Genomic DNA, 14,254 nt, shown 5'->3' on the forward strand with positions numbered 1-14,254 from the left:
CAACCTCCTCCTCCCAGGTTCAAGCAATTCTCCTGCCTCAGCTTCCCGAGTAGCTGGGATTACAGGCATGCGCCACCATGCCTGGCTAATTTTTTGAATTTTTAGTAGAGACAGGGTTTTACCATGTTAGGCTGGTCTCAAACTCCCAACCTCAGGTGATCCGCCTGCCTCCACCTCCCAAAGTGCTGGGATTACAGGTGTGAGCCACGGCACCTGGCCCCACCCACATTTCTTACATGTTCCACATGTATTCCCTGCATACCTACTATGTATCTGGCCCTGGGGCAGACAGACTTGCCTCCCCTTCACTAGGTTGCCTTCTTGCTCAAAAGAACTTAACGAGAATGACACAGCACCAGCAGCTGACAGTCAAGGAGTCAGGGGCTCTTGCAAGGCTGAGGTGCTTTGGACACGCCTCTCCAGGGGTAACCTCAGCCAAAGAAGGGGCTTGGGGCTGGGCCGCTGGGCTGCAGCGTGACCTGAGGCAAGTTGGCACCTCACCTCCCTGGGCCTCAGTTTCCTCATCTGTTTGGAGGAAAACCACAGTACATATGTGTCTCTGGTTTGCTGGGGCCACCCCAAAGCCCTGTCACCTGCCCACCATGTCACCCCCCATGGCTCACCTGGTCCCCGTGCCTCCCCTGCTCACAGGCGCCATAGTCATCTTTAGTACCTACTCTGTCAAGGCCTTGGTGGAAGGAGAGAGGCAGGGGGTGGAGGGTTTTACCAAAGCTCTTGGCCTTGGCAAACCACCCCGTGGCCTGACAGGAGAGACTTGAGCCTCACGGCCTGTGAACAGGGAGGGCCCACTCCCTGGCAACCCCCCAACCCCCATAGCCCACCCACCACCAGGCACCTGGGGACAGGATTGTCCCACAGTCAAGGATGACCTGTATTAAAAACCCACCTCCTGGCACCACCTCAGGGATCCTTCCTGCCTTCCCCAGAATCCTCCAGGCCACTCAGGAGACTCTTCCCTCACCCCCTCTCTCCCCAGCCTGACCTTTACCTCTCCTCCCCTGGATCCCAGCTCTCCCATGGACTCTGCCTCCCACACCTGATCCCACCTCCCCAACTGACCCCTGGCCTCACCCCATTTGACCCCACCTCCCCCACCGACCTGTAGCCATTCCCCACTGGTCCTTGCCTCCCACACCTGACCCCTATCCTCTCCCCACCTGACCCTGCTTCCCACTCCCGACCCCTGGCCTCTCCCCATCTGACCCCTGCCCTGTCCCAACCTGACCTTCACCTCCCCCACCCCGGGCCCCTCCTGGTCCCCTCAGCTGCAGCCCCTGGGCACTACTCACCAGTCTCCACTGGACCCGCTCTTTCACCAGTGCCTGCGCAGCACGGCTGCCTCTGCCTGCACGGCCTCCATTCATTCATTCAATAAACATTTATGGAGCACCTACTATGTACCAGGCACCGGCTAGGCCCGCCCTCCCAGCTCTGCCTCCTCCGCCTGCTCCTCCTCCAGGGTCCCAAGGGGCAAATGCTTCCCTGCCCTCCAGCATCCTCAGGGCTGTCCCAAGACAGGGGCAGGGCATGTGGGGGCCCCCAGGGGGAAGTGGAGGCTCCAGTGGCAGAGAGCGAAGCCCCCTGAGAGGTGGCTCGGGGAGGGATGGGCAGCCTCCGACAAGGTGAAGAGTCTTCAGTGCTTGCACCGGCTGGGCCTCCGCACTTCCCACGTTAACTCATTTAATCCTGAGTCAACTTTAAACATCTTAAAAGCACTATCACTATTCCCACTTTGCAGATGAGGAAACTGATGTCTCACAGCTGCTGTGCAGTGGCTTCCACCCTCCACGCCCCCGGGCTCTGTTCGAGAGACGCAGTGGGATCCTGTCTCAGCTGGGTGGTGGTTTTCACATTTTTTAAATCAGTTGCCAATATTGAAAACTTGGCAGATTTTGTTTCAAAAATCCCCGTTTCTGGAATCCACTGAGAAACGGGGAAGATCTGGCTTCCCGGGTCCGCATCCCTGGAGGGACGGCAGTGGCACCGAAGGGCTGCGTCCAGGCTCCTTCCTGCCTCTCTGGCTTGGGTGGCCAGCTGACCCCTGCACACTGGAGTTTATGAGGCCAGCCACAAGGGGGAAGCCCCGAATGGAGACAAGCAGAGCCCCAGCCTGTCGGGGTAATCCTATGAGCCTCTCAGCCAGGGACCCAGGGTTGCCCCAGTCCCTGCCTCCTGCACTCTGCCCTGACTGACCTGGAACCCCATCCCCTGTCCTCCTGACCCATGGCTTTTGGATTTTAGCACCAGGACACCAACAGTGTGGATCTGTCATTCGGGGAGTCTGGGTTGAGGGTTCTAGGGTGTATCTGTCACTTGCTTGGTCCTAAAAGTCTCCTGTGTCTTGGCCTCCATGAGTCACCAGCTCTATAGGTTGGTGACTCTCTGACAGCTTCCCCTTGGCTCCAAGCAGCTCAACTGGGGAGAAGTCCCCCTCCCCAAGCCAAGGGGGCCCCCACACGACCACCCTAGGCCTACCTGTCGCCCTTTGGGGCCCACTGCTCCCCTGCCAACAACGCTGTCTGGGCCAAGTTTGGGGGTCCTTCTGGGGTTTGAGGGGTACCCTCTCCCAGACACTATTCCCACCCCCCACAGAACGCCACCAGCTGGCCTAGCCTAGGTGCTGTCTCTAGGCTGTGAACACCAGGACCCCTGAGTTCCTGAAGCCACACTGAAGCTCAAGGGGACCTGGGGGTTCTGGAATGACTTCTGGGCCCCACTCTTCTCCCCACAGACTTAGGGTCCCTCACTCTGCTCACCTGGGCCTGCCTTCCCCAGCCCCCTGTCTCTACCAGGCCTCAGCACCCAGGGTCCTGGAGCCCTCCAGGCCCTCCAGCCCCAAGCTGAGAAACCCCATTCACCTTCTGTCACCTCCCAACCTCTAACCAGACAGTGGCAAGCGGTCAGTATAGACACCATCTGGGACAGTCCAAATTCCCTCCCCCCGCCCTGAGCGCCACTTTCTCTGGAGCAGGTGGGAGAGCCCAGCCCAGACTGACAGCCGCCTCCGAGGCTACGGGGGGCCTGCAGCTGCAGCATCAGAGAACAAGGAGGCTCTGTCCGCAGAGGGGTCGCCACGGAGCCCCGGAAACTCCCGGGGGAGGGCCACCCCAGGACTACCGGCTGGGCAGAAACCACAGGCCGAACGTGAGGCTATCTTATGTGACAGCTCCTGTGTCTGCCAACTCCACGTGGCCAGTCCACCAAGACCGGCCCTCCCTAGCATGCTCCCGAAGTGCAGGGTCCATGTTCAGCTCGAATCAGGCTACGCCACCTCACCCCCGGTCCTGGCAAGCTAGTCCTCCCTGGGTCTCAGTTTCCTCTTCTGTAAAGTGTGACAAGAAGGGCACCAGCTCAGCGTGCTGCAGAGGGGACGGCCACAGGCCAGGGTCTGGGCAGGGTCTGGGCAGTCACTACACAAGGAAGCTGCCTCCTGTGGGAGGCTGGTGCATGGCACGTGGCACAGGCCTGCACCGCAACAATGACAGTGAGGAGGGACAGGGCCTGACCTGGCAGTCTTCCTTTCAGTACTGAGGGTAATGCACCTCTCCTCGCCTCTGTCCCTGTCCCCTCTCTGAAGTCCAGGCCCCCCAGCGGCCTGCTCCCACCCCCACCTTCAGCCTGTTCCCCGGCCTCGGTTTCCTCTCCCACTGCCAAAGCACAATGGCTGTTATAATTAACGAATTATCTCAGTGTGACAGCTGTGGTCCTTTGAAAATTAGCTTGAATAACAAGATCCTGGTGTATGGTAATTTCTCTTCCTCTCTTTCTCCCCCTTTCTCTCTCTCTCACTTCAGCCTTGTCATGCATGCAAATGTTTTTCCCTTGTCCTCCTTCCCCGAAAACTTCCCCCTCTGCAGCCTCCTCCTCCCTAGGAGGGCAAGGGACAGAAACTCAGCTTCTGCCTTCGGGTGAAAAGATTCAGGAGCTGACCCTCCGGGGCACCTCCTCTGCAACGGTGCAGGGCACAGAGCCTGACACGCCGCCTTCTGAAATCTCTCCGCAGACCTAAGCCCCGCCACCTCCTTCCCGGGCTGGGGACCTGCAGCTCTGCTTTCCCGAGACCTCCTAGGCTGTGTCCCCTCGGGCTCCTCTGCTTGTACGCCAAGCAGTGGCCTCCCCTGATGTCCTGGTCCCTGCTCACTGCCCTTCTCAAACCTGCTTCCCCCTCCCCCACCCCAAGAGCCCATCAGCGCCCCCCTCCCACCAAGGTTTCTAATGTCAGCTCTGGGCTGACTATACCCAAACCACCATACCCAGCAGCCTTCCGGGGGGGCCCTTCCCTGGCACCTGAAACTCACTCATCCATGTCCACCTCCACGATTGGGCTAATCTCCCACGGCCCCTTCCCCCTCCTCCCCCACTTCTCTTGTAGTTCCCAGACCCGGTTAGAGGCAGCCACACCTGCCCGGCTGCCCCCACTGCCACCTTGGTGCTGGCCCTCTGCCCCACTGCTCCTGCTGCCTCTCTACCTCCAACCCTACCTCCCCACTCCAAACCCAGCAGAGGATGAGCTTTCTAGAACGTCAACCTGGGCATAGCACTCCCCTGCTGGAAAGCCTTCGTTGGCTGCGGCTGATCTGGGAAAATTCCAACAGCATCCAGAACGCGGCCCACGTGGTCCTGCGGGAGCCGCTGCCCATCCTGCTCTCCGACCCACCTGGCTGGCGCCTCTCCTATGGGTCCCCACAGCTCCCTGCACTTCCTCCATCACAACCGGAATCATAACTGCTGCTGCTACCTCTGGACTGAGTTCCCGAGGAAGGGCCCTGCTTCTCCCAGCAGGTGCTCAATAAATATTTGCTCATGGCTGAGTGAAGGAGGCCAGCTCGCCGCCCTCTTATAGATAAGGAAATCGAAGCCCCGAGTAATTCATGACTTGCTCAGATCACACAGTTCATGCAAAGACAAAACCAGGATTTGAACCAGGTCTGCGACTCCAGGGCTGGGCTTCTCTGCTACCTGGGGAGGTCGGGGGCAGGGGGGGCGGGGCTCAGGTTTTGCACAGATCTCAAGGGACTTGAGCCTCCCTCCAGCCTCAGTTGGACAATGAAGAGACCACCTTCCAGCCTAGGCTGTCACTCCCTTGAGTTTGACCTTGGACTAGCCACATGACTCTCAGGGCCTCAGTCTACGCATCTGTAAAGTGGGAAGGAGTCCCGCCTCACGCTATCCCAGAGGGTGGCTGCTGGGGCAGAAACTCAGGTCTTGGAGAAAGCCAGTCCTGCCAACATCTGGGATTTTCCTACCTCCGCCCTCCAAACCCACCTGTATTGCCCTCGGTGGGCACTCCCCAGGGCTTTGTTGGGGGGGATCCCCAGGATGGGAGAGCTCGCAGAGAACAGGAACCCTCTCAGTGGGAGGTAATGGGAGAAGCATGGGGGCCTTGGGATTCAGATCATGGCCATGGGCAAGAAGCTTCCTGTCAGAGCTCCGCATCCTCCTCTGTGAATTGGGGCCCGGTGAGGACTAATGTACACAGTGCCTGGCACAGTGCAGGTGCTACCGAGGCCACATGGCTGCAAGGTTCTACAGGAAGTGATCCTGAAGTGTGTCCCAGAGAGGGAGGGAGAAGGAGGTGGTACCGAGCAGGACCAGCTGTTCCTGGCTATGCCTCAACAGCCCGCAATGGCTCCCACCCCGACCTGTGGCCCTAGAACCCCTCTGTCCCTCTCTAAGCTCACTCCCACCCCAACGTGTCCCCTCAAAACCCTATGGAACTGGGGACATGCCTACAGCCACGTGCACCAGACCTTCACTCACGCTGGTCCTAACCCTGGGAGCCATGCTCACCTGTCCCCATCCCCTGAGTCCAGACCTTATGCCACCTCCTCTGAGAAGCCTTTGGAGACCTCCCTTCTTCAGGGTGACCCCTCTGCTCTGCCCCCACAACCCCGAGGTATCGCTCTTGGAATACTGCATGGGTCCTAGAGATCGTCTCCCCCATTTTGCACATGGGGAGACTGAGGTGCAGACGAGGAATGGCAGCTGTCCGTGATGCACTCGAACCCAGGGCTCTGCTGCATCCAGCCCACCAAGCGGCTTCTCTCCTGGTGCTGAGCTGTTCAGCCTTTGCCTGTCCTCTCCACGCCCCCCAGCCTGGAGCTATCTGAGGACAGGACCCCATCTTCCTCTCTGCGCCCCTCCCCCAGTGCCCAGCCTAAGGCCTGGCGCATAGTAGGCACTCAGTAAATGTCTGTTGAATTGAATTGCGCTCAGGGCAGCCAGTCGTCTCTGCTCTGTAAGAAAAGCATAGAGTTAGTGGAGCTCTCCCCATGGCGACCAGGGGGCGGGAACCAAGCTGGTGGGGTGAGGAGTCTGCCCTGCCCCAAGGAGCCCACGGGCCCTGGGGAGGGGCCTGGGAAGCTGGACCATTCAGACTTAGATGAGTCCGAATTCTGCCCCAACAGGCAGCATGGCTCTGGTACGTCACGCTGTGGCAGGGCCTCACTGGCCTCATCTGTCAAATGGAGATGACACCCCGGTCCCTCCAGGCTCTGAGGGCTGCTTGTGATGAGGCCCAGAGAGACGTGAGGAGTGTACACAGTGACCCCCAGCTCACAAGCATGGAGTGCCCAGCACCTGGCACAGGAGAGTCACGTGGGAATGATGCCCATTCTGCAGAGGAGGAGACTGAGGCTTGGAGCGGGGCCTGGCTTGCCCAAGGCCATGGAGCCCATGCATTCATCTCATGCTGTACACACGGCCTCCCTGCCAAGCCAGAGGGAAGCAAGGCGTGATAACGAACCCCAGACGAAGAAGCTGAACCCACCAAAGGGTGGCCCCAGCCTCGCCCGGGCTGGCAAAGATCCTGCAGGCAAAGGGCCCAGTGTGAGCCCCAGGGCTGTGAAGGGAAGGGTGAGGAGCCGCATTTGCCCCTCCCCATGGGGGTGAGTTCTGATTCTACAGTCCCCCAGAGGGTTCAAAAGCATCCTCAGATCCGGAGGCTGCAAAGGGCTGGGCAGGCCTGGGTGTTAATATAGAACAGGAGGGGACTATAAATACACAATCAGGCTAGACACCGCAGGGCCACCCACCTGGCACAGCCAAGACAGAGGCTCTAACCCCGGCCCTGCCCCTCCCACCACCCCTCTCCCTTCTGGGCCTCGGTTTCCTTGCTTGTCAGCAGCAGGCTGCACCATGACCATGACTCCTAAGGCGCTTCGCCCAGCAACTCACAGTTCTCTGACCCCGGCCAGGCTGGCCCAGGGCGCTGGGGAGGAGAGAAGGTTGTTCAACAGGATCACCCCGGATCCCGGAGACAGTCAAGTGGGGGCCTGCCTATGCCCCGCTCACTGCCTGGAACTGAGAAGAGGCAGAGATGGGGCCTAGAAACCAGCCATTCGTTCGTTCATTCCCTCTGCATTCAAACAGCCATTCTGTGAGCATCGCCTCCTGCGAGCGGAGGACTCACAGCCAAAGCCTGGGCTTCCAGCTGGGGCTCTGGTGGGGAAGACAGGGAGATGAACGGGCGTCTCTTTCCCTCTCCACCCTCTGGCTCCCCATCCCCATCCCAGCTCGCATGACAGGGACACTGGTTTTACGTCTACCTTCTGCCTGGACCACGGCCTCATAGAGGATAGGTACCAGGTGGTGGACAGTCTCACTCACCCTGTGAGCCCAGGCCCAGCACCACGCGAGGCAGGCTCTCTGTGTATGCCCACAGCTGAAAACCATCACCCTGGGAACATAAGAGAGCCACCTTGTACAGGGCCATCACACGGCTCTGGGGACAGGAGCACACCCATCCAGCACCCGCTGTGTGCCAGGCCCTGCACACTTCACACATGGCAGCCACACTGTCGTGCCTACGTGAAGGATGGGGAAACTGAGGCTGAGAGACAAGAGACGTGCTGAGAGCCCACAGCTAAAGTAGCCCCGCAGCACGATTCCCCAAATGTAAGTCCAGCTGATGCAGCAGGCTGACCATCAAAGAGACGGTGTCTGGGACTCCCCAAAGGCCAGGCATAGGTGAGGGGACAGTGTCCCACTTCCTCATTAGAGCCTCAAAGCAACCCTGAGTGGCAGACACATCCTCACATGACAGGGAGAGAAACTGAGGCTCTGAGCGATGAACCTGGCCCCTAGCCCCAGGCCTGGCAAATATTGGAAAGGCCCTTCTCAGGCAGTGCGGGCAGACCTGGGCCCAGGACCAACTCTGGCCCTCACTTGGCCCAGTGACACGGACAGGGACCAGCCCTCTCGGAGACTCGGTTTCCCCAAGACCCATCTCCTCTGCCCCACGCAGCTGCTTCAAGAAGGAGGAAAAAGGACACCCGCTGAGCAACTCCCCTTTATAAACTGAAAAGTGCCGTTTATCTGTGTTCTTCCTCCTTGTTGTCAGTGCAATAGAAGCACCGCCCATCTTCAGGGAATTTAACTGCTCTGTGACCAGGCTGGAATGCAATGGCGCAATCTCAGCTCACTGCAACCTCCACCTCCCGGGTTCAAGCGATTCTCCTGCCTTAGCCTCCCGAGTAGCTGGGATTACAGGCGTCCGCCACCACATCCGGCTAACTTTTGTATTTTCACTAGAGACGGGGTTTCACCATGTTGGCCAGGATGGTCTGGAACTCCTGACCTCGTGATCCACCGCCCCAGCCTCCCAAAGTGCTGGGATGACAGGCGTGAGCCACCGTGCCCGGCCGTGAACTGCTAGTTACACTCTCCTTGGCCCTCCTCAACCACTTCTCCACCCTCTTCTCTAAAGAGGCTGTACCAGTGTCCGTCAGAGGCTCCCAACGAGCCCGCCCTTGTTAAGGGATTCTCTCCCATTTCATCCTCAGGATCCTAGAGACCAGGTATTATTTTCACACCGTTCTGCAGGTGAGGGAAGTAAGGCTCACAGAGGTTAAGTGATGTCCCCACGATCACATTGCAAGAAGTGAACGTGCTCCCCACGCCCGTTTACATTTGTCCCCTCAAATATGCATATTCTAGTCTCGGCTGCTAGAGCCCTCTGGTTGGTTGATGCCCATCTGGCTCTCCGGTTTATCCGACTTCCCAGATGTATGTAATATTCATATTTCCATCAGCAGCAGCTCACGTACCCCTTTCTAAGGCCTTCGGGAGCCCCATTAATCAGTCAGACACACCTGCATATTCATTAACTTCTGAATTAATACAGGGTCCCTTATTACTTCAGGCCTGCATTAAAGACGCTTCAACTTCATTCATTATTAAACTCCCCTGATAAACGATCACCTCCCTCTTTCACAGAGGGGGACAGCACCCAGGCCCCGGAGCTGGTAGGCCTGCTCCCAGCGACAGCTGCTGTGTGACCCTGAGCCAGGCCCTTACCCTCTCTAAACCTCCTGCATGTTTACCTGGTAAAATCAGGCAAAGGATGGTCTCCGACCACCACGCAGCCTCATCAAGGTGGCCCGTCTCATCCTTTGTCCTTTCTCTGCATGTCCTTCTTGGACTCACATAATCCGCCCCCCCAGAACGGAAGCTGATCCTCTCTGGAGTTGTCCCTGTGCTCCCCCATCAGTAGCTTCCACCCACACCTGGGCCTGGGCCTGGACTTTGCAGTCAGCGGACCTCAGGTCCCGGCACTGACTCATCATCTTGAGGGCAGCATCTCTGGGCTGACTGGGCTCTGGCTTGGCAGACCGTGACACATCCCAAATCAGAGAGGCCAACCGACACCCCCCACCAGTTACTGGATTCCAGCTGCCACACAGCAGTAATAATAACAGCACCCAGGCCGGGCGCGGTGGCTCACACCTGTAACCCCAGCACCACAAGGTCAGGAGATCAAGACCATCCTAGTCAACACTCGTCTCTACTAAAAAACAAAAAACTATAAAAAGTTAGCTGGGTGTGGTGGCATGCGCCTGTAGTCCCAGCTACTAGGGAGGCTGGGGCAGGAGAATCGCTTGAAGCCAGGAAGCGGAGGTTGCAGTGAGCCGAGGCCACAGCATTGTACTCCAGCCTGGCAACAGAGCAAGACTCTGTCTCAAAAAATAAAATAAAGTGATTAAAAATAAAAATAATAGCAGCCAGCAGGTCCTGGGCGCAGACTATGCCCCAGGCCTTTGCTAAGTTCTGTATGGTCCTATCCTGAGCTCAACCTCCATTTCACAGACGGAAAGCTGAGGCCGGTGAGGTCAAGTCATCTCCCTAGGCAAGGCTGGCTGGCTCTGCACCCAGGCCTCTCTCACTCGGGGTCCCCAGGGCCTCCCATCACATGTGCCACCAGGAGGCCTCGGCACTCGGCCACCCTCTGGCCCTATCTCCTTCCAGCACCTTCTTCCCAAGCTCTTCCATTATAGGCCTGATCTCTGCCTAATGGAGCTTCAGGCAACACAGAATGGGTATCCCATTCGCCGGCAGACGCCCCAATCAATCTCCATTATGCCTGGCGCTAAGGAGCACCGCAAATGAAGCACGATGATGCCACCACCGGTGTCACTCCTGCTGGCTCTGACCCGCCTGCCACCTCCACGCAACGTGCACGCCAGGCCGCAGGATGTCCACAGGCCCAGCTGCCACCTCCTACAGATGCTGGGATGGAGGCTTTGCTCCTGACCCCACTGGCTGTGTGACTGTGGGCCCCTCACTGAACCTCTCTGTGCCTGGGTCTCGTCACCTGAATTACGCCTGACTCCACCTTCTCCCTCGTCTCTCATTTCCAAACCACCCCGACACCTCTCCAGGCCACACACCTGTGTGTCCACTGCCGCCCCTCCATCTGAGCTTGTCTGGATGGCACCACCCACCTCCCAGGTTCTCCAGGTGCCCCAAGGTCCTCCCCTTCCTCTGCTCGGCTCGGGTGCTTTTGTGGACCCACCGAGGCCCCTTTCTTAATGCCCTTTCAGCAGCTCCCACGGTTCCCAGGCTAAAGCCAGACGTTCTCCTGAAGGTCGAGGCCACTCAAGGACCTGGCCGGGCCACCTGTTCCAGGCTCCCTCCTGCCCTCCTCCTGGGCAGCTCATCTCTCCCAGGGTGACTCCTTGGTGACTGTCTGGCCCCCCTGGACCGTCGGGGGCTGCAGTGGCCAGCACAGCGCGTCCTCCCATGCGGCCCCCTCCCCCGGCACACGGTAGGCAGAGCAATACTGCAACCTAAAGGAATCTTCATCAAGTGCAGACAGCAACTGCATCCCACGGGCCGTGGTGACTGTCAACAGTGCCTCATACGCTGTAAATGAAGAACTCTTCACTCCTCGCCTGGGACTGAGCACTGGGTTGGCTGCCGAAAACACAGGACATCAAGATAAAGATCGTCAAGCTAGGCACGGTGGCTCACGCCTGTAATCCCAGCACTTTGGGAGGCTGAGGCAGGAGAATCGCTTAAATCCAGGAAGGAGGTGGAGGTTGCAGTGAGCACAGATTGCACCATTGCACTCCAGCCTGGGTGACAGAGCGAGACTCTGTCTCAAAAAAATTAAAATATTAAAATATTTTCAAAAAGATCGTTGGATTCGTTTCTCAGATGAGAAAACTGAGGCTCAGAAAGACAAAGCGGCCTCAGCATGTCACAGTCGGTACGTGGTGAGGCTGGGATTCAGACCCGGCTCTGCCTGTGCCTGGTTCCAGCAACCAGAAGAAACGTCCTAGAAGTCATCGAGGAGTACCAATCGAGTGCCAGCCTCACGCCAGACCCAAGCAGGCATCTACATCAGTTACTTCACGAACGCCCTCCGCGGCCCTGAGAGACGGGCGCGTTATTCCACCCATCTGAGACACGAGGGGTCAGGCCCGGCGCCTGAGGCCACTTCGCAAAGGCACACGGCTAAGAAGCCGCAGAGCCTGAGACACCCCACGGCGTTGCCCCCGCTGGCTCTGCCCAGGTCTCCTTCCCAGCCTCCTCTGCTGTCAGGGGCCCTCTGGGGAGAGAGCTGCCCTGTGGCAGGCTCTGTGGCAGCCAGGACTTGAGCAAAGCCCTTCTCTAGCTGGGCCTTAGCTTCCCCACCCACTGGTGGGTGAGGGGTGCACAAGACAACCCAGGGTTCCCGTTATCACTCCCACAATATCCGCCACACATCAGGCCCTGGGCTTGGCACCTCGGGCTGCAAAGACCTGCCAAACTAGTCTCTGTCTTGCAGGATATTGCCAAAGGAGGCCCAGGGTGGGAGGGGCAGGGAGCTACCTGTTCAGCACTCAGGGGACAAGCAGGGTGCAGGTTCCCCGCCTGCTGTCAGCACAAGCACTGCGAGCCAACAGGAAGCCAGAAGAAGGGTCACGGACATGGCTGACCCCCCCAGACACCCAAAGCTGGTAATGAAGTGGGAGGCTCGGCACCTCCGAGGACCCACTGCTACCCGAGAGGGCTGGAGACCCCCAGAAGGGGCTGCAACCAGCTAACCAGACATTCCACATCTGACCAGCACCTGGCTGAGGATTTCAGGCACACCGTGGGAAAGACAAGGACAAGGCAGGAACTCGCAGAGGGGCAAACGGGAGCCCACCGCAAACACGCCAGAGACGTCGCTATTTCAGGGAAGCTTCCTGTGAAGTAGTTTATAAAATAAATATCAGCCTCCAACTCCTCATCAAAAGCCTGAATTTTCAGATTGGGTCTGCCTAAAGTGAGCTAACGCTCCCAGCTTTCTAGGTGTTTCCATATTGCACACCCCAAGGCGGGGACCAGGGCTGTGTCCCCACCACGTCCCCAGCCCCCAACATGAGGCCAGCATGCAGAGGATGCTCAGCAAATGCTACAGAAGCCAACCCTGTTAGCACACGCATTTCCACGCCCCAGGAGCAGAGTTGCTTGGGTGCCACAATCCCCTGGCTGGCACACCTTGTGCCATCCACTTTCAGACCCTCTGGGGCACTCTGAAGGAGGTCAGAGCTGGTAGATCCCTTAGCAGCACCCAGGGCCCTTGTCCTGCAGCAAGTGAGGAAACTGAAGCCAAAGAGGACAGAATTGACCCCCACGGACTCCCAGCCATGCCCCCGCCCCTCCTGCCCTGACCCTCCAATTGCCGCCACTCCTCCAGGCTCTGGCCTTGGCCTGTGGTGCCTCGTCTGCCCTCTCCTCCAGGGTGGCTTCACACATGCCCCTGGCTGCTCAGACCACACTCGGTCACGGTCACCACCACCTGCCCAGTTGCTCAGGCCACAGATCCCAGCTTTCCTGTCAACTCCTTCCTCTCCCACTAGAAGATGAAGATCAGACCAGCCTCCAAGTCCACCCCAGGACGGGCCCCCATCATCACTTGCCTGTCACTCACAGGGATCTGCTTTTTTCCCTGCCAGAAGGCAGCTCTGATGCCCTCTCCTGCTCAAAATCTTTCTGGGGCTTCCTGCAGCCCCAGGGACAGAGACTAAGCTCCTTCTTGGTAGGTGACCACCAACACCATGAACTTCTACCAGCTTCAGCTCAGGCGTCACCTCCTCCAGGAAGCCTTCTTTGAATCCCTGGTCTGGCTTCACCACTCCATTCCACAGCACCTCCATGCTCACCAGCTCCAAGTGGCATCCCACTGAAGGGCCACTGTGTCCCCTCCAGAGGGCCAGGACAGCATGGTGTGTCCCTCTGTGCCCCCAGTGCCAGTGAGGAGCCTGGCACAGAGAAGGCACCCAGGGAGTGGAAACTGAAAGAGCAAAAGAACCACACAGGGCCCCAGGCATGTAATTCACAGCTGGCCTCCGTCTCCACTGGCTCACTCCGCCCATGCTGAGTGTGCCCGTTAGTGTGACGGATGACAGCCAGGCCTCCCAGCTCCTGGCTGCTGTGACCATCAGGGAGCCGTCCAGCATGGCTCCCACGCTGGCCCTGCCCTCAGGACAGTCTGGTCAGGCGGGTGCAGAGAGACAGGGAAAGAGAGGGAACATGGACAGAGCCCCTGCCGGGAGCCTCATCTAGACCAGGAGCTGACACCGCTGACCTTGTGGGAGCCCCGTGCAGTCTTCTTATCTGGGCACATGGAGCTCTCACTTCCGGATGAGGAAACTGAGGCTCCACAAGCAAGCAGCTGACCTGAAGCCAGAGATCAGCATCGTCTCCCACCCACTTCTGACACTGGGTCCAGGAGCTTCCTAAGCACAAGGAGGGGAGCAAGCTTGCTGGGCTGGGCATTTTACAGGCATCCTGAGAGGCTGCGGGTACCCAAGAAAGAACACCAAGTCTGGGGTCCTCATAACCCGGACTCAGACCCTTGCTCGGCTCCCCTCCCAGCTGTGTGGCCTCGGCAGCCCTCACAGCCTCTCTGAGCCAATGTCTTCATTGGTCCCTGGGGACACAAGGCTGCCCTGCAGGGTTGCTGTGTTAAATGAGATGGGAA

The 14,254-nt window shown here is 58.7% G+C and overlaps 1 protein-coding gene across 10 annotated transcripts in view; it reads right to left on the bottom strand.

Annotated features, from left to right (window-relative positions):
• Positions 1-14,254, bottom strand: part of ELFN2 (extracellular leucine rich repeat and fibronectin type III domain containing 2) — a 60,465-nt gene that overhangs the window by 14,787 nt on the left and 31,424 nt on the right. Inside the window, exon 1 of one of the 10 annotated variants that reach the window (XM_032266786.1) lies at positions 1,311-5,734. The exons of the other annotated variants lie outside the window; for them this stretch is intronic. The gene's annotated coding sequence lies outside the window, so the exon portion shown is untranslated. Of the gene's footprint in view, positions 1-1,310; positions 5,735-14,254 lie in introns of those variants that run through there. 10 annotated transcript variants of the gene reach the window in all.

Source organism: Sapajus apella, unplaced genomic scaffold (assembly GCF_009761245.1).
Source record: "Sapajus apella isolate SASKATOON/1434 unplaced genomic scaffold, GSC_monkey_1.0 scaffold160, whole genome shotgun sequence".
Classification (NCBI taxonomy): Eukaryota; Metazoa; Chordata; class Mammalia; order Primates; family Cebidae; genus Sapajus; species Sapajus apella.